This window comes from Aquarana catesbeiana, linkage group LG07 (genome assembly GCF_042186555.1).
Source record: "Aquarana catesbeiana isolate 2022-GZ linkage group LG07, ASM4218655v1, whole genome shotgun sequence".
Lineage (NCBI taxonomy): Eukaryota > Metazoa > Chordata > Amphibia > Anura > Ranidae > Aquarana > Aquarana catesbeiana.
The window spans coordinates 345,280,764-345,306,334 of NC_133330.1; the positions used below are offsets into that span (position 1 = coordinate 345,280,764).

Below are 25,571 nucleotides of genomic sequence, written 5' to 3' on the forward strand. Positions count from 1 at the left end.
GTACAAATGCCCCCCAAATCACCCCCCCAGTACAAATACCCCCCAAATCACCTCCCAGTACAAATACCCCCCAAATCACCCCCCAGTACAAATACCCCCCAAATCACCTCCCAGTACAAATACCCCCCAAATCACCCCCCAGTACAAATACCCCCCAAATCACCTCCCAGTACAAATACCCCCCAAATCACCCCCCAGTACAAATACCCCCCAAATCACCTCCCAGTACAAATACCTCCCAAATCACCCCCCAGTACAAATACCCCCCAAATCACCTCCCAGTACAAATACCCCCCAAATCACCCCCCAGTACAAATACCCCCCAAATCACCTCCCAGTACAAATACCCCCCAAATCACCCCCCAGTACAAATACCCCCCAAATCACCCCCCAGTACAAATACCCCCCAAATCACCCCTCAGTACAAATACCCCCCAAATCACCCCCCAGTACAAATACCCCCCAAATCACCCCCCAGTACAAATACCCCCCCAAATCACCCCCCAGTACAAATACCCCCCAAATCACCTCCCAGTACAAATACCCCCCAAATCACCCCCCAGTACAAATACCCCTCAAATCACCCCCCAGTACAAATACCCCTCAAATCACCCCCCAGTACAAATACCCCTCAAATCACCCCCAGTACAAATGCCCCCCAAATCACCCCCCCAGTACAAATACCCCCCAAATCACTCCCCAGTACAAATACCCCCAAATCACCCCCAGTACAGATACCCCCCAAATCACCCCCCAGTACAAATACCCCTCAAATCACCCCCAGTACAAATGCCCCCCAAATCACCCCCCCAGTACAAATACCTCCCAAATCACCCCCCAGTACAAATACCCCCCAAATCACTCCCTAGTACAAATACCCCCCAAATCACCCCTCAGTACAAATACCCCCCAAATCACTCCCCAGTACAAATACCCCCAAATCACCCCCAGTACAAATACCCCCCAAATCACCCCCCAGTACAAATACCCCCCAAATCACTCCCTAGTACAAATACCCCCCAAATCACCCCTTTTTTGGAAAGTAGACAGTCTGAGTTATTTATTAAGCGGCATGGCGGGTTTTTTGAAGTTGTCATTTTTTTGTCACCATTTTTTGCAAAATTAAGAAATTAAAAAACATTTTTTTCACAATTTTAGTTTTTTGTTTGCATCCTGTCACCAGTACAGTACAGTGTCATCATATAACTGGTGTGAGGTGATCAGGGTGTCACCAGTACAGTACAGTGTCATCATATAACTGGTGTGAGGAGATCAGGGTGTCACCAGTACAGTACAGTGTCATCATATAACTGGTGTGAGGTGATCGGGGTGTCACCAGTACAGTACAGTGTCATCATATAACTGGTGTGAGGAGATCAGGGTGTCACCAGTACAGTACAGTGTCATCATATAACTGGTGTGAGGAGATCAGGGTGTCACCAGTACAGTACAGTGTCTTCATATAACTGGTGTGAGGTGATCAGGGTGTCACCAGTACAGTACAGTGTCATCATATAACTGGTGTGAGGTGATCAGGGTGTCACCAGTACAGTACAGTGTCATCATATAACTGGTGTGAGGTGATCAGGGTGTCACCAGTACAGTACAGTGTCATCATATAACTGGTGTGAGGAGATCAGGGTGTCACCAGTACAGTACAGTGTCATCATATAACTGGTGTGAGGAGATCAGGGTGTCACCAGTACAGTACAGTGTCATCATATAACTGGTGTGAGGTGATCAGGGTGTCACCAGTACAGTACAGTGTCATCATATAACTGGTGTGAGGTGATCAGGGTGTCACCAGTACAGTACAGTGTCATCATATAACTGGTGTGTGGTGATCAGGGTGTCACCAGTACAGTACAGTGTCATCATATAACTGGTGTGAGGTGATCAGGGTGTCACCAGTACAGTACAGTGTCATCATATAACTGGTGTGAGGTGATCAGGGTGTCACCAGTACAGTACAGTGTCATCATATAACTGGTGTGTGGTGATCAGGGTGTCACCAGTACAGTACAGTGTCATCATATAACTGGTGTGAGGTGATCAGGGTGTCACCAGTACAGTACAGTGTCATCATATAACTGGTGTGTGGTGATCAGGGTGTCACCAGTACAGTACAGTGTCATCATATAACTGGTGTGAGGAGATCAGGGTGTCACCAGTACAGTACAGTGTCATCATATAACTGGTGTGAGGTGATCAGGGTGTCACCAGTACAGTACAGTGTCATCATATAACTGGTGTGAGGAGATCAGGGTGTCACCAGTACAGTACAGTGTCATCATATAACTGGTGTGAGGAGATCAGGGTGTCACCAGTACAGTACAGTGTCATCATATAACTGGTGCGAGGTGATCAGGGTGTCACCAGTACAGTACAGTGTCATCATATAACTGGTGTGAGGTGATCAGGGTGTCACCAGTACAGTACATTGTCATCATATAACTGGTGTGAGGTGATCAGGGTGTCACCAGTACAGTACATTGTCATCATATAACTGGTGTGAGGTGATCAGGGTGTCACCAGTACAGTGTCATCATATAACTGGTGTGAGGTGATCAGGATGTCACCAGTACAGTACAGTGTCATCATATAACTGGTGTGAGGTGATCAGGGTGTCACCAGTACAGTACAGTGTCATCATATAACTGGTGTGAGGTGATCAGGGTGTCACCAGTACAGTACAGTGTCATCATATAACTGGTGTGAGGTGATCAGGGTGTCACCAGTACAGTACAGTGTCATTATATATAACTGGTGTGAGGTGATCAGGGTGTCACCAGTACAGTACATTGTCATCATATAACTGGTGTGAGGTGATCAGGGTGTCACCAGTACAGTACAGTGTCATCATATAACTGGTGTGAGGTGATCAGGGTGTCACCAGTACAGTACAGTGTCATCATATAACTGGTGTGAGGTGATCAGGGTGTCACCAGTACAGTACAGTGTCATTATATATAACTGGTGTGAGGTGATCAGGGTGTCACCAGTACAGTACAGTGTCATCATATAACTGGTGTGAGGTGATCAGGGTGTCACCAGTACAGTACAGTGTCATCATATAACTGGTGTGAGGTGATCAGGGTGTCACCAGTACAGTACAGTGTCATCATATAACTGGTGTGAGGTGATCAGGGTGTCACCAGTACAGTACAGTGTCATCATATAACTGGTGTGAGGTGATCAGGGTGTCACCAGTACAGTGTCATCATATAACTGGTGTGAGGTGATCAGGGTGTCACCAGTACAGTACAGTGTCATCATATAACTGGTGTGAGGTGATCAGGGTGTCACCAGTACAGTACAGTGTCATCATATAACTGGTGTGTGGTGATCAGGGTGTCACCAGTACAGTACAGTGTCATCATATAACTGGTGTGTGGTGATCAGGGTGTCACCAGTACAGTACAGTGTCATCATATAACTGGTGTGAGGAGATCAGGGTGTCACCAGTACAGTACAGTGTCATCATATAACTGGTGTGAGGTGATCAGGGTGTCACCAGTACAGTACAGTGTCATCATATAACTGGTGTGAGGTGATCAGGGTGTCACCAGTACAGTACAGTGTCATCATATAACTGGTGTGAGGTGATCAGGGTGTCACCAGTACAGTACAGTGTCATCATATAACTGGTGTGAGGTGATCGGGGTGTCACCAGTACAGTACAGTGTCATATAACTGGTGTGAGGTGATCAGGGTGTCACCAGTACAGTACAGTGTCATCAAAAACTGGTGTGAGGTGATCAGGGTGTCACCAGTACAGTACAGTGTCATCATATAACTGGTGTGAGGTGATCAGGGTGTCACCAGTACAGTGCAGTGTCATCATATAACTGGTGTGAGGTGATCAGGGTGTCACCAGTACAGTACAGTGTCAGCATATAACTGGTGTGAGGTGATCAGGGTGTCACCAGTACAGTACAGTGTCATCATATAACTGGTGTGAGGTGATCAGGGTGTCACCAGTACAGTACAGTGTCATCATATAACTGGTGTGAGGTGATCAGGGTGTCACCAGTACAGTGTCATCATATAACTGGTGTGAGGTGATCAGGGTGTCACCAGTACAGTACAGTGTCATCATATAACTGGTGTGAGGAGATCAGGGTGTCACCAGTACAGTACAGTGTCATCATATAACTGGTGTGAGGAGATCAGGGTGTCACCAGTACAGTACAGTGTCATCATATAACTGGTGTGAGGTGATCAGGGTGTCACCAGTACAGTACAGTGTCATCATATAACTGGTGTGAGGTGATCGGGGTGTCACCAGTACAGTACAGTGTCATCATATAACTGGTGTGAGGTGATCAGGGTGTCACCAGTACAGTGCAGTGTCATCATATAACTGGTGTGAGGTGATCAGGGTGTCACCAGTACAGTACAATGTCATCATATAACTGGTGTGAGGTGATCAGGGTGTCACCAGTACAGTACAATGTCATCATATAACTGGTGTGAGGTGATCAGGGTGTCACCAGTACAGTGCAGTGTCATCATATAACTGGTGTGAGGAGATCAGGGTGTCACCAGTACAGTACAGTGTCATCATATAACTGGTGTGAGGTGATCAGGATGTCACCAGTACAGTACAGTGTCATCATATAACTGGTGTGAGGTGATCAGGGTGTCACCAGTACAGTACAGTGTCATCATATAACTGATGTGAGGTGATCAGGGACACTGAATGGTGACAGTACATAAAAGAAAAAAATGTAAATTGAATTTTAATATTTTTTTTTTCAACTTTCTTAATATTTTCTTTCACTATACACTGATTTGGGTGATTTTCACCAAAGAAATGCAGCAGAATACATGTTGGCCTAGATTTATGAAGTACAATGATTTATTTGCAAAATCAAAACTTTTCTGTCCTTTTTTTTTGTATATTTAGCAAAAATTATAAACCCCCAGAGGTGATTAAATACCACCGAAGGAAAGCTCTATTTGTGTGAAAATAATGATGAAAATGTCATATGAATACAGTGTTACATGACCGCGTAATTGTCATTGAAGGGGTTAAAACAGGAAACAACATTAAACTGTGTGTATTGAGCAGAGAAGTATGAATGGGCTGTACAGGAGGTGGGGGTAGCTGTTATAGACACACAAGATCCGGCCATCCAATGAGATCAGAGGATTCTGTTTATCGGGCCCGGCCATACATACTATCCAATCTGTAAGATCTGGACGTCAGCTGGAAGACTTCTGGATGGTGAAGATAATAGTCAGGGCGGCTGTGGAGGAAGTCTTCATAGAATCTGAACACATACTGTGTCTTCCAACGGGAGAGTCATTCTGTGCCTCACAGACTGATTTACTAAAGGAGTTGAAAATCTTCACTCCAATAATTGTTTGACTCTTCGCTTTAATCATCCAATCATGAAAAAGGCAAATTCCTGGTGACTTGGAATAGTCGATCATCTGAAGATGAAATAAGTAGACGGGAATTTTGGATAATTGAAGTGAATAGTTGGACAATTTACTAACTCCTTTAGTAAATCAGCCAAAATGTGCTGGTATTTGAACACTGGTCACCATTAGGATGAGCTTGGCTTTGGCCCACACCTGGGTGCAGACTGAAGCTGGAAGGAAGTTGTAACCCCCTCCCACTCCTACCTAATCACCTGCAACCAGGATATTCCCTGCCCTGTACACAAAGGGACCTGTGATAAAAGTGACATAATATGGCCATGTGGCCATATTAGGTCAATGTCATTGGCCACATGGTCATATCAAGTCAATGTCATTGGCCCCAGGCCATGTTAGGTTGATGTCATTGGCCACATGACCATATTAAGTCAGTGTCATTGGTCCCATGGCCATAGGCATGATCAATGTCATTGGCCCCATGGCCATAGTAGGTCAATGTCACTGGCCCCATGGCCATAGTAGGTCAATGTCATAGTAGGCCAATGTCATTGGCCCCATGGCCATAGTAGGTCAATGTCATTGGCCCCATGGCCATAGTAGGTCAATGTCATTGGCCCCATGGCCACAGTAGGTCAATATCATTGGCCATATTAGATCAATGTAATTGGCTCCATGGCCATAGTAGGACAATGTCATTGACCCCATGGACATATTAGGTCACAGTGATTGGCCATGTGGCCATATTGATGATCTATGATGACACGAGCAAGCATGGTACATTGCGTACATGCAACTGCAGGGCAGGGAATGCCCTGCCCACAGTTGATTGGTGGTGGTGGACAGGAGTGACAGATTCCTTCCAGGTTCAGTCCAAATACAAGTTCAGACCCAAGCTGAGCTCACCCTTAGTCATTTAGTCTTAGTGTATTAAATCTTACCTCAGTCAGGTAAGAACCCCTTTGCTACCCTGTGTACCTCACAATGACAGACAACTGTCAATGGCCATTAAATCTGTAAGTGCAGAAACCGCTGGGTTTTGCAGAGACTAGTCACAAGACATTTTGGCTATCCAATCTTTTCTGAAAGGGATGATTAACTAGTCGGTGGAGATCTCATGAATGGATGGAGTTGGGTGAGGATTCATTGTAGAATACTTGTATCTTCATTTTGTGTCACTTAGGATGAGGGATGTCCAGGGTAGCCGGTGGTCTTGTTTTCCCTGTTAAGTGTTAAAGTGCCTTTTACACTGCTTGGTGGTATGGGTAGACATGGATGGACATGTTCGTACAGATTACATTGCTTGGTGGTATGGGTAGACATGGATGGACATGTCCATACAGATTACACTGCTTGGTGGTATGGGTAGACATGGATGGACATGTCCATACAGATTACACTGCTTGGTGGTATGGGTAGACATGGATGGACATGTTCATACAGATTACACTGCTTGGTAGTATGGGTAGACATGGATGGACATGTTCATACAGATTACACTGCTTGGTGGTATGGGTAGACATGGATGGACATGTTCATACAGATTACACTGCTTGGTGGTATGGGTAGACATGGATGGACATGTTCATACAGATTACACTGCTTGGTGGTATGGGTAGACATGGATGGACATGTTCATACAGATTACACTGCTTGGTGGTATGGGTAGACATGGATGGACATGTCCATACAGATTACACTGGTTGGTGGTATGGGTAGACATGGATGGACATGTCCATACAGATTACACTGGTTGGTGGTATGGGTAGACATGGATGGACATGTCCATACAGATTACACTGGTTGGTGGTATGGGTAGACATGGATGGACATGTCCATACAGATTACACTGGTTGGTGGTATGGGTAGACATGGATGGACATGTCTATACAGATTACACTTGTTGGTGGTATGGGTAGACATGGATCGACATGTCCATACAGATTACACTGGTTGGTGGTATGGCTAGACATGGATGGACATGTTCATACAGATTACACTGCTGGGTTGTACGGGTAGACATGGATGGACATGTTCATACAGATTACACTGGTTGGTGGTATGGGTAGACATGGATGGACATGTCTATACAGATTACACTTGTTGGTGGTATGGGCAGACATGGATCGACATGTCCATACAGGTTACACTGGTTGGTGGTATGGCTAGACATGGATGGACATGTTCATACAGATTACACTGGTTGGTGGTATGGGTAGACATGGATGGACACGTCTATACAGATTACACTTGTTGGTGGTATGGGCAGACATGGATCGACATGTCCATACAGATTACACTGGTTGGTGGTATGGCTAGACATGGATGGACATGTCCATACAGAGTCCACCAGCCACAAGCCATTTATAGTAACCAGAAGGGAGTAAGTGGTCATTTCAGATTCCTTCCTCTGGGGTGGTCCTGTCATTATATATCAGAGTTTTGATGTCCTCTGTGTCACCCTGCAGGTCATTGTGTGCTGCTTACATAAACTGACCCCCGTGTTATCATGTGAAGCAGAGTAGGACCTCCACATTCCCTGCAAAGCTGGAAAATCTTTTTTGTTCCAATATATCTAAACCCAAACACTGGAACCAGACAAGTTGTTGCAAGTGTTCTCAGAAAGTCAAAAAGTTTAAATTGTTCCACTTATAATTAAATCATTATTTCGATACTCGGGGTGACTTTCTCAGTTTAGCTTCAGCGTTGTCACCCTTTCCTGAGCACTGCTGGGTTGGACTACTTGGATGCTGCGCTGGCCCATTCTGTCGCAGTCACCTCGGGGTGTGATGTTCACCTGCTGCTAAAGGGTGCGCACATCCACAGAAAGGTCCATGAGAGTCTACAGCAGGGGTAGACAACGTGGGCACTCCAGCTGCAGGGAAACTACAATTCCCATCATCCCCCTGGGAGTCGTGCGTGTGGCTGGCAGCTCCTCATAGAACTTTAGTTCCTCAGCAGTGGGAGTTCTGACATTGCCTACCCCCGATCCCCAGGATGTGCTCAGGGGGAGAAAACTTGTACAAAGTCCTGGAGAAACGTGTATTATTATACATAAAATGATACAATCCCGATTTCTTCCAGAGCTCCACAAGAAAAGCTCTTCTTTTGTTTCTTTTGTCTGGATTTAGTTCCATTTTAACAAGCCAAAAAAACACTTGACATTTCTGTGCCGGGTTTTATTATACTGGTTTGAAAAAAGAAAACATTGTGTCCATAGTGGAGGAATAGAACAGCCGGTTCAGACAGGCGCTGATTGCAGAGACAGGGCGACCGCTTATTACTGAGAGATGTCAGTCAGTCCAGGTCATACATGGTAGGAGTACCTTCATTTGGAACAAGTGCTGAGTGGTGAGCAGTGTAGGTAGGTGGTTCCATTGATGATTCATTGGTGAGCAGTGTAGGTAGATGGTTCCATTGATGATTCATTGGTGAGTAGTGTAGGTAGGTGGTTCCATTGATGATTCATTGGTGAGCAGTGTAGGTAGGTGGTTCCATTGATGATTCATTGGTGAGCAGTGTAGGTAGGTGGTTCCATTGATGATTCATTGGTGAGCAGTGTAGGTAAGTGGTTCCATTGATACTTCATTGGTGAGCAGTGTAGGTAGGTGGTTCCATTGATGATTCATTGGTGAGCAGTGTAGGTAGGTGGTTCCATTGATGATTCATTGGTGAGCAGTGTAGGTAGGTGGTTTCATTGATGATTCATTGATGAGCAGTGTAGGTAGGTGGTTACATCGATGATTCATTGGATAGCAGTGTAGGTAGGTGGTTCCATTGATGATTCATTGGTGAGCAGTGTAGGTAGGTGGTTACATTGATTAGTAATTGGTGAGCAGTGTAGGTAGGTGGTTACATTGATGAGTAATTGGTGAGCAGTGTAGGTAGGTGGTTACATTAAAACTCCATTGGTGAGCAGTGTAGGTAGGTGGTTACATTGATGATTCATTCATTAATTTAGAGCTCTGGGGGTGCAGAATGAGGTGTAATAGGGGATGTAGAATGTGGGTTAGTGGGGCAGAATGTAGGGTACTGGGGGTGCAGAGTGAGGTGTAATGGGGATATGCAGGGGGTGCAGAATGTGGGGTAATGGGGGTTACAGGGATACAGAATGGGGGATGGTGACAGATACAGGAGATGCAGAGTTTTCAGGTATTGGGGGATGCAGGGAGTGCAGACTGAGGTGTATGAGAGGTGTGTGTGTGGGGGGGGGGGGTTGGGTTATAAGGGGCCCTGTAGTGTAGGGCCCATGATTTCTAAAGACGGCCCTCGTAGTCCATTGATCCCTTATACTGGTACTTCCTTTATCTTCAGAACTGAAGGTCTCTTACCTTCGTATGGAGGAAGAGTCTGCAGGAGGCAGATCATCAATCCGCTGATTGCAGTCACAATGCTCTGCAGGCTAAAATGTAAAAAAAAAAAAAAATACTTGCGTGTTTAATAAATAATTCTACATAAATAATAATACATTTATCAGTTTTGTTTGCATAGGGTGGAATTACATAGTTACATAGTTACATAGTAGGTGAGGTTGAAAAAAGACACAAGTCCATCAAGTCCAACCTATGTGTGTGATTATGTGTCAGTATTACATTATATATCCCTGTATGTTGCGGTCATTCAGGTGATTATCTAATAGTTTCTTGAAGCTATCAATGCTCCCCGCTGAGACCACCGCCTGTGGAAGGGAATTCCACATCCTTGCCGCTCTTACAGTAAAGAACCCTCTACGTAGTTTAAGGTTAAACCTCTTTTCTTCTAATTGTAATGAGTGGCCACGAGTCTTATTAAACTCTCTTCTGCGAAAAAGTTTTATCCCTATTGTGGGGTCACCAGTCCGGTATTTGTATATTGAAATCATATCCCCTCTCAAGCGTCTCTTCTCCAGAGAGAATAAGTTCAGAGCTCACAACCTTTCCTCATAACTAAGATCCTCCAGACCCTTTATTAGCTTTGTTGCCCTTCTTTGTACTCGCTCCATTTCCAGTACATCCTTCCTGAGGACTGGTGCCCAGAACTGGACAGCATACTCCAGGTGCGGCCGGACCAGAGTCTTGTAGAGCGGGAGAATTATCGTTTTATCTCTGGAGTTGATCCCCTTTTAATGTCAATATTCTGTTTGCTTTATTAGCAGCAGCTTGGCATTGCCTGCCATTGCTGAGCCTATCATCTACTAGGACCCCCAGGTCCTTTTCCATCCTAGATTCCCCCAGAGGTTCTCCCCCCAGTCTATAGATTGCATTCATATTTTTGCCACCCAAATGCATTATTTTACATTTTTCTACATTGAACCTCATTTGTCATGTAGTCGCCCACCCCATTAATTTGTTCAGGTCTTTTTGCAAGATTTCCACATCCTGCGGAGAAGTTATTGCCCTGCTTAGCTTAGTATCGTCTGCAAATACAGAGATTGAACTGTTTATCCCATCCTCCAGGTCGTTTATGAACAAATTAAATAGGATTGGTCCCAGCACAGAACCCTGGGGAACCCCACTACCCACCCCTGACCATTCCGAGTACTCCCCATTTATCACCACCCTCTGAACTCGCCCTTGTAGCCAGTTTTCAATCCATGTACTCACCCTATGGTCCATGCCAACGCACCTTATTTTGTACAGTAAACGTTTATGGGGAACTGTGTCAAATGCTTTTGCAAAATCCAGATACACCACGTCTACGGGCCTTCCTTTATCTAGATGGCAACTCACCTCCTCATAGAAGGTTAATAGATTGGTTTGGCAAGAACGATTCTTCATGAATCCATGCTGATTACTGCTAATGATATCGTTCTTATTACTAAAATCTTGTATATAGTCCCTTATCATCCCCTCCAAGAGTTTACATACTATTGATGTTAGGCTAACTGGTCTGTAATTCCCAGGGATGTTTTTTGGGCCCTTTTTAAATATTGGTGCTACATTGGCTTTTCTCCAATCAGCTGGTACCATTCCAGTCAATAGACTGTCTGTAAAAATTAGGAACAACGGTCTGGCAATCACCTGACTGAGTTCCCTAAGTACCCTCGGATGCAAGCCATCTGGTCCCGGTGATTTATTAATCAATTCTCCATAAAATTTCCCCGTATTCCACTTACAATCATTAAGTCATTCGATTTAATAAATCTCTTTCCTGTTTATTTATAAAACATCAAATAAAGAGCAGAGCAAGCAGAACACAATGTAACGAAAACAGCAAAAAGCAAACAATTCCTCCACCTGAGGGAAGCTCCATCCACTGGAAATAATAAACACCGGGGGAGGGGGTGGATGATAATTGGGGGAGGGGGGGCGGATGATAATTTGGGGGGGGGGGGGAGGGGTGGATGATAATTGGGGGGGGGGATTTCTTCTCACTGATTTCCAGCCAGTGTAAACGGATCTCACAGCGATAAGATTGTACGCTCCTCGAGGGCGGGGAATGTACAATGTAAATGTACAATGTAAAGCACTGCGTGAATTGATGGCGCTATATAATTACCTGTAAATAAGATAAATAACCAGATAATGAAATTCCAGGATAAAAGATTTATTTTTTTTATGACTGAGGTGAAATTGATTAAAAAAATAATTAAAACAAAAGCAGCAACATTTAGTTTGATCTCTTTATAATTAGCTGCTGGAAGATTTGTCTGGAAATCTGTCTTTGTGGGACGGAGGCGCCTTCTTTTGCCACTTTGGGTAAATTCTGCTGTAGACCTGAGGGGGTGCTATAGGGGCAGCAATGGGTAGTCAGAAGACTCTCTGCAGTTCAGGTAATGTGCAGCTACCTTTTGTTTGTCCGCACAGTTCATAAATTGCTGTGCAAATAAAGCCATCAAATGTTCTTTCCCGTATTAGGAAATTCACCTACCTGGATTTTTTTTTCTCTAACCCGTCCTGCAGTGTTCTCAATCCAGAAACTCACCTTCCCATCAGATCCAGCATTTCCTGCTGAAGTCTACTGCTCAGGTGTGATCGATCGGGTTCCTGGTCACCATCATGATCCGCTCAGGTGTGACCGATCGGGTCCCTGGTCCCCATCATGATCCGCTCAGGTGTGACCGATAGGGTCCCTGGTCCCCATCATGATCCGCTCAGGTGTGACCGATCGGGCCCTTGGTCACCATCATGATCCACACAGGTGTGACCGATCGGGTCCCTGGTCACCATCATGATCCACTCAGGTGTGACCGATAGGGTCCCTGGTCCCCATCATGATCCACTCAGGTGTGACCGATCGGGTCCCCTGTCACCATCATGATCCACTCAGGTGTGACCGATAGGGTCCCTGGTCCCCATCATGATCCGCTCAGGTGTGACCGATAGGGTCCCTGGTCCCCATCATGATCCGCTCAGGTGTGACCGATAGGGTCCCTGGTCCCCATCATGATCCACTCAGGTGTGACCGATAGGGTCCCTGGTCCCCATCATGATCCGCTCAGGTGTGACCGATAGGGTCCCTGGTCCCCATCATGATCCGCTCAGGTGTGACCGATAGGGTCCCTGGTCCCCATCATGATCCGCTCAGGTGTGACCGATAGGGTCCCTGGTCCCCATCATGATCCACTCAGGTGTGACCGATAGGGTCCCTGGTCCCCATCATGATCCGCTCAGGTGTGACCGATAGGGTCCCTGGTCCCCATCATGATCCGCTCAGGTGTGACCGATTGGGTCCCCTGTCACCATCATGATCCGCTCAGGTGTGACCGATAGGGTCCCTGGTCCCCATCATGATCCGCTCAGGTGTGACCGATCGGGTCCCTGGTCCCCATCATGATCCGCTCAGGTGTGACCGATCGGGTCCCTGGTCCCCATCATGATCCGCTCAGGTGTGACCGATCGGGTCCCCTGTCACCATCATGATCCGCTCAGGTGTGACCGATCGGGTCCCCTGTCACCATCATATTCCACTCAGGTCTCACCGATCGGGCCCCCTGTCACCATTATGATCCGCTCAGGTCTCACCGATCCGGTCCCTGGTCACCATCATGATCCAAATCTGTCACCTTTTAAATTATTTGTTAAAAAAAAAAAAATTTGCCTCTTTTGGCTGCCTCCTCCTCCTTCAGGTTCATTTGAGTAAGGAGAGAAGAGCGCCCGATGTCCAATCGTTTCAGGGCTGAAACAATCAATTATGAAATTAATTGATTACTATTTTCATAATCGATTAATTGGCCAGTAACTTAATGGGGTTAAAAAAAAATAAAATGAGCCCTTTATAGTACAAAAAGAGCAAATAATCACTGCTGTAAATATTACTTTCACAGATCTACAGTAAAAAAATGAACCCCTTACAGTAGTGATTATTTGCTTTTTTTGTACTATAAAAGGGCTGATTTTAGTTTTTTTCACCCCATTATGTTACTAAACATCTTAGGCCTGGTTCACATCGATGTGTTTTTTGGTGCTTTTAGCAGAAATGCACCACAGTTCATATAACATGGTTTTCTATGCTTTTTTGCAGCCTCTGCGTATTTGGAAGGGGTCAGGGACTTTTTTTTTTTTTTTAAACGCAAAGCGGTGCTTTTTTTGATCAATAGACTTCAATGGAGAAGCTGCAGAAAAGCGTGTAATGCGTTTTTGCAGCAATTTGTGTTTTTTAATCTGCCCAAATAACAAATTGCCCAAAAAAAAAGCAAAAACGCAAATCGCAGCAAAATCACGTGCGCAAAAATCAAAACACACAGCAAAAAGCACAGCAGAAACAGATCAAAAGCAAACCGCATAGGTGTGCAGCGAGCCTTATGCTGGCCACACCGATCAATTTTCAGACGAGAATATTCAGACGAAAAATCTTTGTACCTTCGCTGAATGAAAGAATGTTGTTTGAAATTTTCACTTGTTTTTAACATTCTGTTTTTAAAATGAATGTAATTTCTGAGGCTTAATGGTTAAGAGCATCGGATACAGCCGACGCGTTTCAGGGGAAAGGCTCCCCTTCTTCAGGGCTTGAGTAATGACAAACACGTCATACTTACCTGCTCTGAGCAGCCCGGATCCTCCTCTTCTTGGGTCCCCCGCCGGCGCTCCTGGCCCCTCCCTCCTGCCGAGTGCCTCCAGAGCAAGCAGCTTGCTATGGGGGGCACCAAGCAGGCCCGCTCATGAGCTGCTGCTCTGCATATCAATTCACACACAGAGCCGTGGCTCGGCCCAGCCCCACCCCCGCCACCCTTTCTTTCCTCATTGGTTATTATTGACAGTAGCGGGAGCCAATGGCTCCCACTGCTGTGTGAGCCAATGAGGAGAGAAAGCCGATGCTCTCATGCACATCGCTGGATCGAGATAGGGCTCAGATACGTATCAGGGGAGGCTTGGAGGGGCGGCTGCACCCAGTAGGTTTTTTTACCTTAATACATAGAATGCATTAAGGTAAAAAAAAAACCTTCTGCCTTTGAAACCACTTTAGGAGCATCGGATACATCCAACGCGTTTCAAGGGAAAGGCTCCCCTTCTTCAGGGTTTGAGTAGTCCATGTTAATAAGAGTCATGTTGGAATGTACTAGGGGACCTGTGATAAGCCTTGGTGAAGACTAGTGTCATGTAGAATTGCAGACTTCATCAAAAGCTCTACTGGCTGCATTTCTGCAGATGCCGGATGTGATCTGATTGGCTGCCGTGGCCGGGACTCGCTTCTCGTCTTTACCCACTATATTTCGCCACCTTCATCCTCTCTGGACACCGAGGAGATATTTTTGGTTGTAAAGCTGCATAGAAAGCACATTTCCGTGTGGGATGTTCAGTTTGGCCTTTATAAAAGTGCCGCCGATGAGCCCCCGATCCACCCTTCCAGAATCTTCCGGGAAGAAGACTTCTAGGAAGCAGAAGCTCGCTTCACTATAGGATAGGAATTGTTCCCTTTTCAGAGAAAAAAAAAAGTAACACTTCTTGTTTTTATTTTTATGTAAGGCAGAACTTTACAGGGTTGCCATGTGTTCTGCTTTTTTTTATTTCATTTATTGCAGTGCAGATTTAGCAATCTCTGGTGTGACAAGGAGGGACGGAGGTGTGTGGGGTCTACATACAGCGATCCATGGCAGGGATAGGACATGGAGGACATTGTAGTCAATAATTCCACCTGTGAGAATGATGTGTTTGGCTGGCGGAGATCCCCGTGTCTAGTACCCTGACGCTTGTTTTGTATCTGATGCTTAGTAGTATGATGTCATTATTTGTTACTCAGACTCATCAGATGATGAATGGCCTCATGTTGGTTCTTTAACTCATGATGACTTTACGTTGTTTGTTCAGTTGTTTCTGTCACCTGCTGTGTTTGAGTTGGTTTAATAATTGTTTTCCAGAATAATTTTGTGATATCTGGAATAGTGTATTAGCTGATCTGTTTGGCGTACTGGCCAAGCAGACTGTTTGACTGAAGAAGCCAATGGAAATGCCGGTACACTATTCCAGATACCATACTGGAACAACTTATGACATAAGCCCTGAAGAAGGGGACCGGTGAACCCCCAAAATGCATTGTTGTTTTCCTTGTGACCTTCTGTGGTGGGCAATAAAGATTTCCAGAGTTCACATAATATCTTTGGCACTATCATGTCTCTGGTTGGAGGCCGAGATGATAGGAAGACTTCCCTGACACCTCTGAGCTGGACACCCCTGGAATGAAGCACAGTGAGTGAGGGGACATAAAGTGGCAGAAGTCCAGTCCACAGGAGCACCCTTCTGGAGTCTGGCTCGGCTGTGAGGTGCAAATGTAGCCCATCAGGAAGGTCCCTGAAAAGTGGTAGACCAGAAGGTGCTGGTGGTGACACCTGAGGAGACAGACAGCAGGCAGGTTTGCAGACAGAGTCATGGTCAGGTTAGGAGGTCAAACCAGGAATCAGCAGAGACAAGCCATGTTTAGGAACTAGCAGAGATCAAACCAGGAATCGGCAGAGACAAGCCATGTTTAGGAACTAGCTGAGATCAAACCGGGAATCAGTAGAGACAAGCCATGTTTAGGAACTAGCCAAGATCAAGCCAGGAATCAGCAGAGACAAGTTGTGGCCTGGAACTAGCCGAGATCAAACCAGGAATCAGACGAGACAAGTTGTGGCCTAGAACTAGCCAAGATCAAGCCAGGAATCAGCAGAGACAAGTTGTGGCCTAGAACTAGCCAAGATCAAACCGGGAATCAGCAGAGACAAGCCATGGTCAGGAACTAGCCAAGATCAAACCGGAAATCAGCAGAGACAAGCCATGGTCAGGAACTAGTCGAGATCAAACCGGGAATTCGCAGAGACAAGCTATGTTTAGGAACTAGCCAAGATCAAACCAGGAATCAGCAGAGACAAGCTGTGGTCAGGAACTAGCCAAGATCAAACCGGGAATCCGCAGAGACAAGCCATGGTCAGGAACTAGCCAAGATCAAACCGGAATCAGCAGAGACAAGCCATGGTCAGGAACTAGTCGAGATCAAACCGGGAATTCGCAGAGACAAGCCATGTTTAGGAACTAGCCAAGATCAAACCAGGAATCAGCAGAGACAAGCCATGGTCAGGAACTAGCCAAGATCAAACCGGGAATCAGCAGAGACAAGCCATGGTCAGGAACTAGCCAAGATCAAACCGGGAATCAGCAGAGACAAGCCATGGTCAGGAATTAGTCGAGATCAAACCGGGAATTCGCAGAGACAAGCCATGTTTAGGAACTAGCCAAGATCAAACCAGGAATCAGCAGAGACAAGCTGTGGTCAGGAACTAGCCGAGATCAAACCGGGAATTCGCAGAGACAAGCCATGTTTAGGAACTAGCCAAGATCAAACCAGGAATTAGCAGAGACAAGCTGTGGTCAGGAACTAGCCGAGATCAACCCAGGAATCTGCAGAGTCAAGCCTTGGTCAGGAACTAGCCAAAGTCAAACTGGGAATCAGCAGAGACAAGCCATGGTCTGGAACTAGCTGAGATCAAACCGGGGACCCGCAGAGTCAAGCCATGGTCAGGAACTAGCCAAGGTCAAACCGGGAATCAGCAGAGACAAGTTGTGGTCAGGAACTAGCTGAGATCAACCCAGGAATCAGCAGAGAGAAGCCATGGTCTGGAACTAGTCGAGATCAAACTGGGAATCAGCAGAGACAAGCTACGGTACTGGAACTAGACGAGATCAAACAGGGATTCAGAAGAGACAAGCCATGATCTGGTACAAGCCGAGCCCAATCTGGGAATCAGCCGGAATCCATAGAGACAAGGGCAGTTTGGGTCAGCAATGGCAAAACAGATCTCAGAAACAGGGGTCCGGGTTCAAGTCGCAGAACATCAACTGAAGACCATCCAGCAACATTCTGGCTCAGCTCTGTTCCTTAAAGTGGATGTACCGTCTGTGACCAACAACCTGGCTTCACCTTCTCTGCTAGGAATGAGCGAAATCTATTTCACCAAATCCTTCACTCGTTCACATATGGCGTGTGTCAGGCAAGATGGCCGTGCACAATGGGATGATAACTGGGGCTCAAAGGACAGACCGGGGCGGGGTTCTCGCTCACTTATTGTTGGCTGTAAGTTGTTTATAAGTGGAATATCTCACGTTTGGCCGCAGTTTCTGTGCACGGCGGAGGAACGGCTGGCGTAATGCGAGTTGATTTATTCCACGAGGCCCTGCTCACTTTTATTGGCTGCGGTCTCAGAGAGCGCTGAGTGTGATAAAACGTTCATTTCTTAGCCGTGTAGAGATCCAATCACACATGGCGATATCGCTGTAATCAAACACAATTGCGATTGTCTTATTTCCTGTGTAATGTGCCGTCTCCCCTGGACGCACCGCGCTCAGGAATGTTCCGTCCTGCTGATTGCTGGTGACAGTACAATAAAAGTTGTTTTCATGATTGTTTCAGCTTTTATAACACAATAGTCATTTTACAGAATTACGTCATGGGGGGGGGGGAGGGGTATGACTGAACGCCATGAGGACAATCATTCCAGCTCCATAGGGTCCTTAGACAGGTCCTCTTCTCATTAAAAGGCAATTATGATGTCAGTAAGTGAAAGTGGTTTCCGATGTGACATTACAATAAAAGTTGGTTTCATTGTTTCAGTTTTTATAACACAATCGTTATATTCCAGCATTACATAGAAGGGGGTGAGTGCCATGAGGACAATGATTGTAGTTCCATAGGGTGTTGTCATTAGACAGGTCCTCTTCTCATTAAAGGGCAATTATATTGTCAGTGAGTGCGTGTGATATTACTGCTGTTGCAATCTCCTTCTGGTGGTTATCTGTGCATCAGAAAACGCAGTCAGCATCCCCGCTGAACAACGGCTGATATGAGACCAATGAGCTGCATAGCTTTGCTGCCATTTGGCCTAAGCTGAAAGAGACGCCAACCATAGAAATACGGCACTGGACCGCTTTTACCAGTGCGCCTGAGAAACGGTGCGGCTGGCTGGACACAGAGACCAGAACGTCTCTGATCCCCTCTATGGCCTTGGAGGACTGGAGCAACGTCATGACATCACTTCCGGGCTAAGGCAGAAGTAAACTATACATTATTTTAAAGCAAAAAATCCCATTTTCTTTCTTTTTTTTTTTTTTTAATCTTTTGCTTTTAAAGGTAAAGAAAGAGATTTGTGGTCTTATAGATCAATAAAGAGGACCTGTCATCTCTTATTTCTATTACATGAGATCTCCATAAAGAGGACCTGTCATCTCTTATTTCTATTACATGAGATCTCCATAAAGAGGACCTGTCATCTCTTATTTCTATTACATGAGATCTCCATAAAGAGGACCTGTCATCTCTTATTTCTATTATATGAGATCTCTCCATAAAGAGGACCTGTCATCTCTTATTTCTATTACATGATCTCTCCATAAAGAGGACCTGTCATCTCTTATTTCTATTACATGAGATCTCCATAAAGAGGACCTGTCATCTCTTATTTCTATTACATGAGATCTCTCCATAAAGAGGACCTGTCATCTCTTATTTCTATTACATGAGATCTCCATAAAGAGGACCTGTCATCTCTTATTTCTATTATATGAGATCTCTCCATAAAGAGGACCTGTCATCTCTTATTTCTATTACATGATCTCTCCATAAAGAGGACCTGTCATCTCTTATTTCTATTACATGATCTCTCCATAAAGAGGACCTGTCATCTCTTATTTCTATTACATGAGATCTCTCCATAAAGAGGACCTGTCATCTCTTATTTCTATTACATGAGATCTCCATAAAGAGGACCTGTCATCTCTTATTTCTATTATATGAGATCTCCATAAAGAGGACCTGTCATCTCTTATTTCTATTACATGAGATCTCCATAAAGAGGACCTGTCATCTCTTATTTCTATTACATGAGATCTCCATAAAGAGGACCTGTCATCTCTTATTTCTATTATATGAGATCTCCATAAAGAGGACCTGTCATCTCTTATTTCTATTACATGAGATCTCCATAAAGAGGACCTGTCATCTCTTATTTCTATTACATGAGATCTCCATAAAGAGGACCTGTCATCTCTTATTTCTATTACATGAGATCTCCATAAAGAGGACCTGTCATCTCTTATTTCTATTACATGAGATCTCCATAAAGAGGTCCTGTCATCTCTTATTTCTATTACATGATCTCCATAAAGAGGACCTGTCATCTCTTATTTCTATTACATGAGATCTCCATAAAGAGGACCTGTCATCTCTTATTTCTATTACATGAGATCTCTCCATAAAGAGGTCCTGTCATCTCTTATTTCTATTACATGATCTCCATAAAGAGGACCTGTCATCTCTTATTTCTATTACATGAGATCTCCATAAAGAGGTCCTGTCATCTCTTATTTCTATTACATGATCTCCATAAAGAGGACCTGTCATCTCTTATTTCTATTACATGAGATCTCCATAAAGAGGACCTGTCATCTCTTATTTCTATTACATGAGATCTCTCCATAAAGAGGACCTGTCATCTCTTATTTCTATTACATGAGATCTCTCCATAAAGAGGACCTGTCATCTCTTATTTCTATTACATGAGATCTCCATAAAGAGGACCTGTCATCTCTTATTTCTATTACATGAGATCTCTCCATAAAGAGGACCTGTCATCTCTTATTTCTATTACATGAGATCTCTCCATAAAGAGGACCTGTCATCTCTTATTTCTATTACATGGGATCTCTTCATAAAGAGGACCTTTCATCTCTTATTTCTATTACATGAGATCTCCATAAAGAGGACCTGTCATCTCTTATTTCTATTACATGGGATCTCTCCATAAAGAGGACCTGTCATCTCTTATTTCTATTACATGAGATCTCCATAAAGAGGACCTGTCATCTCTTATTTCTATTACATGAGATCTCTCCATAAAGAGGACCTGTCATCTCTTATTTCTATTACATGAGATCTCTCCATAAAGAGGACCTGTCATCTCTTATTTCTATTACATGGGATCTCTTCATAAAGAGGACCTGTCATCTCTTATTTCTATTACATGGGATCTCTTCATAAAGAGGACCTGTCATCTCTTATTTCTATTACATGAGATCTCTCCATAAAGAGGACCTGTCATCTCTTATTTCTATTACATGAGATCTCCATAAAGAGGACCTGTCATCTCTTATTTCTATTACATGAGATCTCTCCATAAAGAGGACCTGTCATCTCTTATTTCTATTACATGAGATCCCCATAAAGAGGACCTGTCATCTCTTATTTCTATTACATGAGGTCTCCATAAAGAGGACCTGTCATCTCTTATTTCTATTACATGAGATCTCTCCATAAAGAGGACCTGTCATCTCTTATTTCTATTACATGAGATCTCTCCATAAAGAGGACCTGTCATCTCTTATTTCTATTACATGAGATCTCCATAAAGAGGACCTGTCATCTCTTATTTCTATTACATGAGATCTCCATAAAGAGGACCTGTCATCTCTTATTTCTATTACATGAGATCTCCATAAAGAGGACCTGTCATCTCTTATTTCTATTACATGAGATCTCCATAAAGAGGACCTGTCATCTCTTATTTCTATTACATGAGATCTCCATAAAGAGGACCTGTCATCTCTTATTTCTATTACATGAGATCTCCATAAAGAGGACCTGTCATCTCTTATTTCTATTACATGAGATCTCTCCATAAAGAGAACCTGTCATCTCTTATTTCTATTACATGAGATCTCTATAAAGAGGACCTGTCATCTCTTATTTCTATTACAAGGAATAAAAGTGATTCAAAAAAATGAAAGGGACAGTGTAAAAATAAATTAAATAACATTTTTGAAAAGCGCAGAAGCAAACGCATACGTAAGTCGCGCACGCATATGTAAATGGTGTTCGCACCGCACATGTGAGGTATCGCCGCGAACGTTAGCGCAAGAGCGATAATTTTAGCACTAGACCTCCTCTGCAATTCTAAACTGGTAACCTGTAGAAAAAAAATGTAAAGCGTCACCTATGGAGATTTTTAGCCACTTCAATACCAGGCACGTTAATCCGCAATAGGGCGGGCGGGAAGTTGTTAAGTACCGTAGTTTGGCGCCATTCCACAAGCGTGCGCAGTTTTAAAGCGTGACATGTTAGGTATCTATTGACTCGCCATAACATCATCTTTTATAGTTTACCAAAATATTGGGGTATATATTGTGTTGTTTTTTTTTAAATTCATTAATCTGTATTTTTTTCTTAATTGCACTGGAAAAAACGCTGCTCGAAAACTGTGTGACAATAAAATGCAATGATCACCATTTTATTCCATAGGGTCTCTGCTAAAAAATATATATATATATGTTTGGGGGTTCTAAGTAATTTTCTGGGAAAAAATACTGATTTAAACTTGCAAACAAAAAAATGCCAGAAAAAGCCCGATCAGCAAGCAATTATCATTGAAAGTAAAAGAGAATCCCACATTTTGGGTTGTCACCAGAACAGGAATAGAGGGGAAATCATCCAATGGGGACACTAGTTCTGGTGACACCCCAGGATTTCCTCACTTTGGAGGGATTTCCTCCAAAGGAATATCATTTCCTGTTCAGACTATGGGACAGGAAGTGAAGGAAGTGAAGGAAAATCTCCTCAATGGGGACACAAGTTCTGGTGACAACTTTGGAGGGGTTTTCCTCTCTCTTCCTGTTGTGTCACTGGGGCAGGAAATGAAGGGAAATCTCCCCCAATGGGGACACAGGTGGCAAAAAAAAAAACCTGACAGGGGTTATAACATCCAGTGTGCTTCTATTATTAACAATCACGCCGCCACCGTTTTTGTGCGTCGCACCCGCATTGAAATGAATGGGCTGCCCTAAAACATGCACAAAACAAAGCGCGTTGGCTCAGACACACCACACTGTGTGAACAAGCCTTGAAAGCATAACTAAACGCAGGAACACAAATGTCATCAGTTTACCGATCTGTAGATGTGGTGTCTGCATTCGTTTTCTTTTTTTTTTTTTTTTACACCTTGTGATCCTGCCAGTAACAGACTTCCCGTCCTAGGGGTGACAACGCTCATTATCTATGGAGGAGCATTGGTGTCACCCCTAGGGCACTACGAACACCTCCCCTTCTCTTCATCTCTATAACATAAGTGGGAGGTGTTCTGTAGTCCACAGAGCTAACCAATAAGAAGAGCGCAGCACAGGGAGTTATTATTTCTCTGGATTTCTGGCAGGATCAATGAGATGGAGCAAATCACTTTTAATGGGAGACGGAAAGGAGACCTGAAAAAAGTGCGAAAAGGAAACAGACGGGAAACCCTCTTCTCTGTGCTGCGCCCTGATTGGACGATCACCTGCCGGGGCACTTCTTCACCGTCCCTCTGAAATAACATGGAAATAAAAGGACTCGCCAGCCGGGAGGGCGAGCGGAGTTTGCTGAACGCTGGGAGCATTGTGCGTTGCCTGCGGACGGTAATCACGGTTGCCATGGTAACGCAGCACTCCACAAACACATTTTGTTCCAAAAAAACTGCAGAAATGTTTGCGCTGATCGTCCTTCCCAGACTGCAGAGCGGCGAGATCGACGGGAGAGACGCCGCCATCCGCCGCTTCCCACGGCCAGTAACCGGGGATCTCATTACCTGGGGATGGGGGAGGGGGGATGGGGGGGTCAGGTGACTGATATAGAATCGGATGGCGTTTGCTTGATGTGCCTTATTCTTGTCGCCGTGTTTCCATGTTTTATGATATTTGTTACTTTGTGTTTACATTATAATATATATATATATACAGTATATGACATTTGTTACTATGTATAGACAGTAATTCTATAGATCTGGGGGGGGGGGGGGGGCGGAGGGACGGGTCCAATCATTGGGTGCAGATCCTCGGCTTCCAGCTTTGTAGGACTGCACAGTGATTGGCTGTTCCACTCACTCAGGGGAGGGGTAAGCTGAGCACACACTATACAATCTGATTGTACAAACTCCTTTAGATCCGCCATCCGTCCGGTCAGATTGGATACGTTTGTCCTCATATGTCAGAGGGCCCATTTACACCAATTGCAGTTGAGGATCCCATGGCAGCCACCGCCCCCTGCTGCACCCCACTCCCCGATATACCAGGGTGGTAACACCGGCATGCCGACCAGCCAGGGAACCCTAATGAATGAAATCCCCCCCCCCCGGGGAGATTACCCAGAGATCGGATTGATATCCACCCCACCAATGTCATCAGCATGGGGGGGGGGGGGGGGGCAGTTCACTCTTCATCTCTGGGAGGTGCTGGGGTAGGTTTAGTACCACCCCTGACACCAATGGGCGGGGTCTTTTCTCAAACAAAAGGGGCGGTACTTTGTCCCATTGTCACCCATAAATTTGAAACTATTCTTCCTCAGGAGGCCATGCTTTACCTAAGTGGCACCAATGAATTGGGGGGGCTATTCTCCCACTGACACCAATTAATTGTGGGGGGCTATTCTCCCACTGACACCAATTAATTGTGGGGGGCTATTCTCCAACTGACACCAATGAATTGGGGGCTAATTTCCCAATGGTACCAATAATTTAAGCGGGCTATTCTCCCACTGAGGGCTATGCATTATACCATTGACACCAATGATTTGGGAGCTCTTCTTCCTCAGGGGGCCATGCTTTAACCCAACTGACACTGAATTGTTGGGCTATTCTCCCACTGGCACCAATTATTTAGGGGCTATTCTTATTTAGCGGGCCATGCTTTACCAAACTGACACTGATGAATTGGGTGGCTATTCTCCCATTGACACCAATAATTTGGGGCCTTTTCTCCCACTGACACCAATAATAGGGCGGGTATCCTCCCAATGACACCAATAATAGGGCGGGTATCCTCCCAATGACACCAATAATAGGGCGGGTATCCTCCCAATGACACCAATAATAGGGCGGGTATCCTCCCAATGACACCAATAATAGGGCGGGTATCCTCCCAATGACACCAATATTTTGGGGCCTATTCTCCCACTGCATTAGACCACTGATGAATTGGGAGATCTTCTTCCTCAGGGGGCCATGCTTTAACCCAACTGACACCAATAATTGTGGGGCTATTCTCCCACTAACACCAATACTTTAGCCACAGTGGGCCCACTGACACCAATTAATTGGGGGCTATTCTTATTTGGGGAGCCATGCTTAACCTAACTGACATTGATGAATTGGGGGCTATTCTCCAATTGACATCAATAATTCGGGGACTATTCTCCCACTGACACCAATAATTTGGGGACTATTCTCCCACTGACACCAATCATTTGGGGACTATTCTCCCACTGACACCAATAATTTGGGGACTATTCTCCCACTGACACCAATCATTTGGGGACTATTCTCCCAATTACACCAATATCTGTGGGGCTTTTCTCCTCGTGAGGGCCGTGCATATCCGACTGACACCAATGAATTGAGAAGCTATGCTCCCACGGGGGGTTCATTATCCCACTGACACCAATGACGCGGTTTATTTTTACACTCACCATCTCCAATAATAGAAGTGGTTTTCAGCAATGTGCCGTCCTCCTGACCCCGGCACTCCATTGTACATGACACCCCGTGATCTCTACTGTCCCTATGAAGGTCGGCTCGCTCTTCTCTCTCCATCTATAGCGGGTGCAGAAAATCCCACAGAAGGGAAGTGTCATGTCTGTGGTGAGGATGATACGTCGGTGTCAGTCACCTGTGCTCAGGTATTAGGGGGGCGTTAGTGGAGGGTGGTGTATGTGTGGTGGGTGTAATGTTGAGTACACCCCAATCTGTGTATCTAAGTCCACCCCTCCCCCCCCCCCCGTCTCTC

At 45.0% G+C, this 25,571-nt stretch overlaps 1 protein-coding gene across 4 annotated transcripts in view; it reads left to right on the top strand.

Annotated features, from left to right (window-relative positions):
• SLC6A9 (solute carrier family 6 member 9) overlaps positions 1-25,571 on the top strand; it is a 195,620-nt gene that overhangs the window by 15,906 nt on the left and 154,143 nt on the right. Inside the window, exon 1 of one of the 4 annotated variants that reach the window (XM_073593988.1) lies at positions 23,221-23,356. The exons of 2 other annotated variants lie outside the window; for them this stretch is intronic. The gene's annotated coding sequence lies outside the window, so the exon portion shown is untranslated. Of the gene's footprint in view, positions 1-23,220; positions 23,357-25,105; positions 25,465-25,571 lie in introns of those variants that run through there. One more of the 4 variants, XM_073593989.1, reaches the window with a different exon arrangement.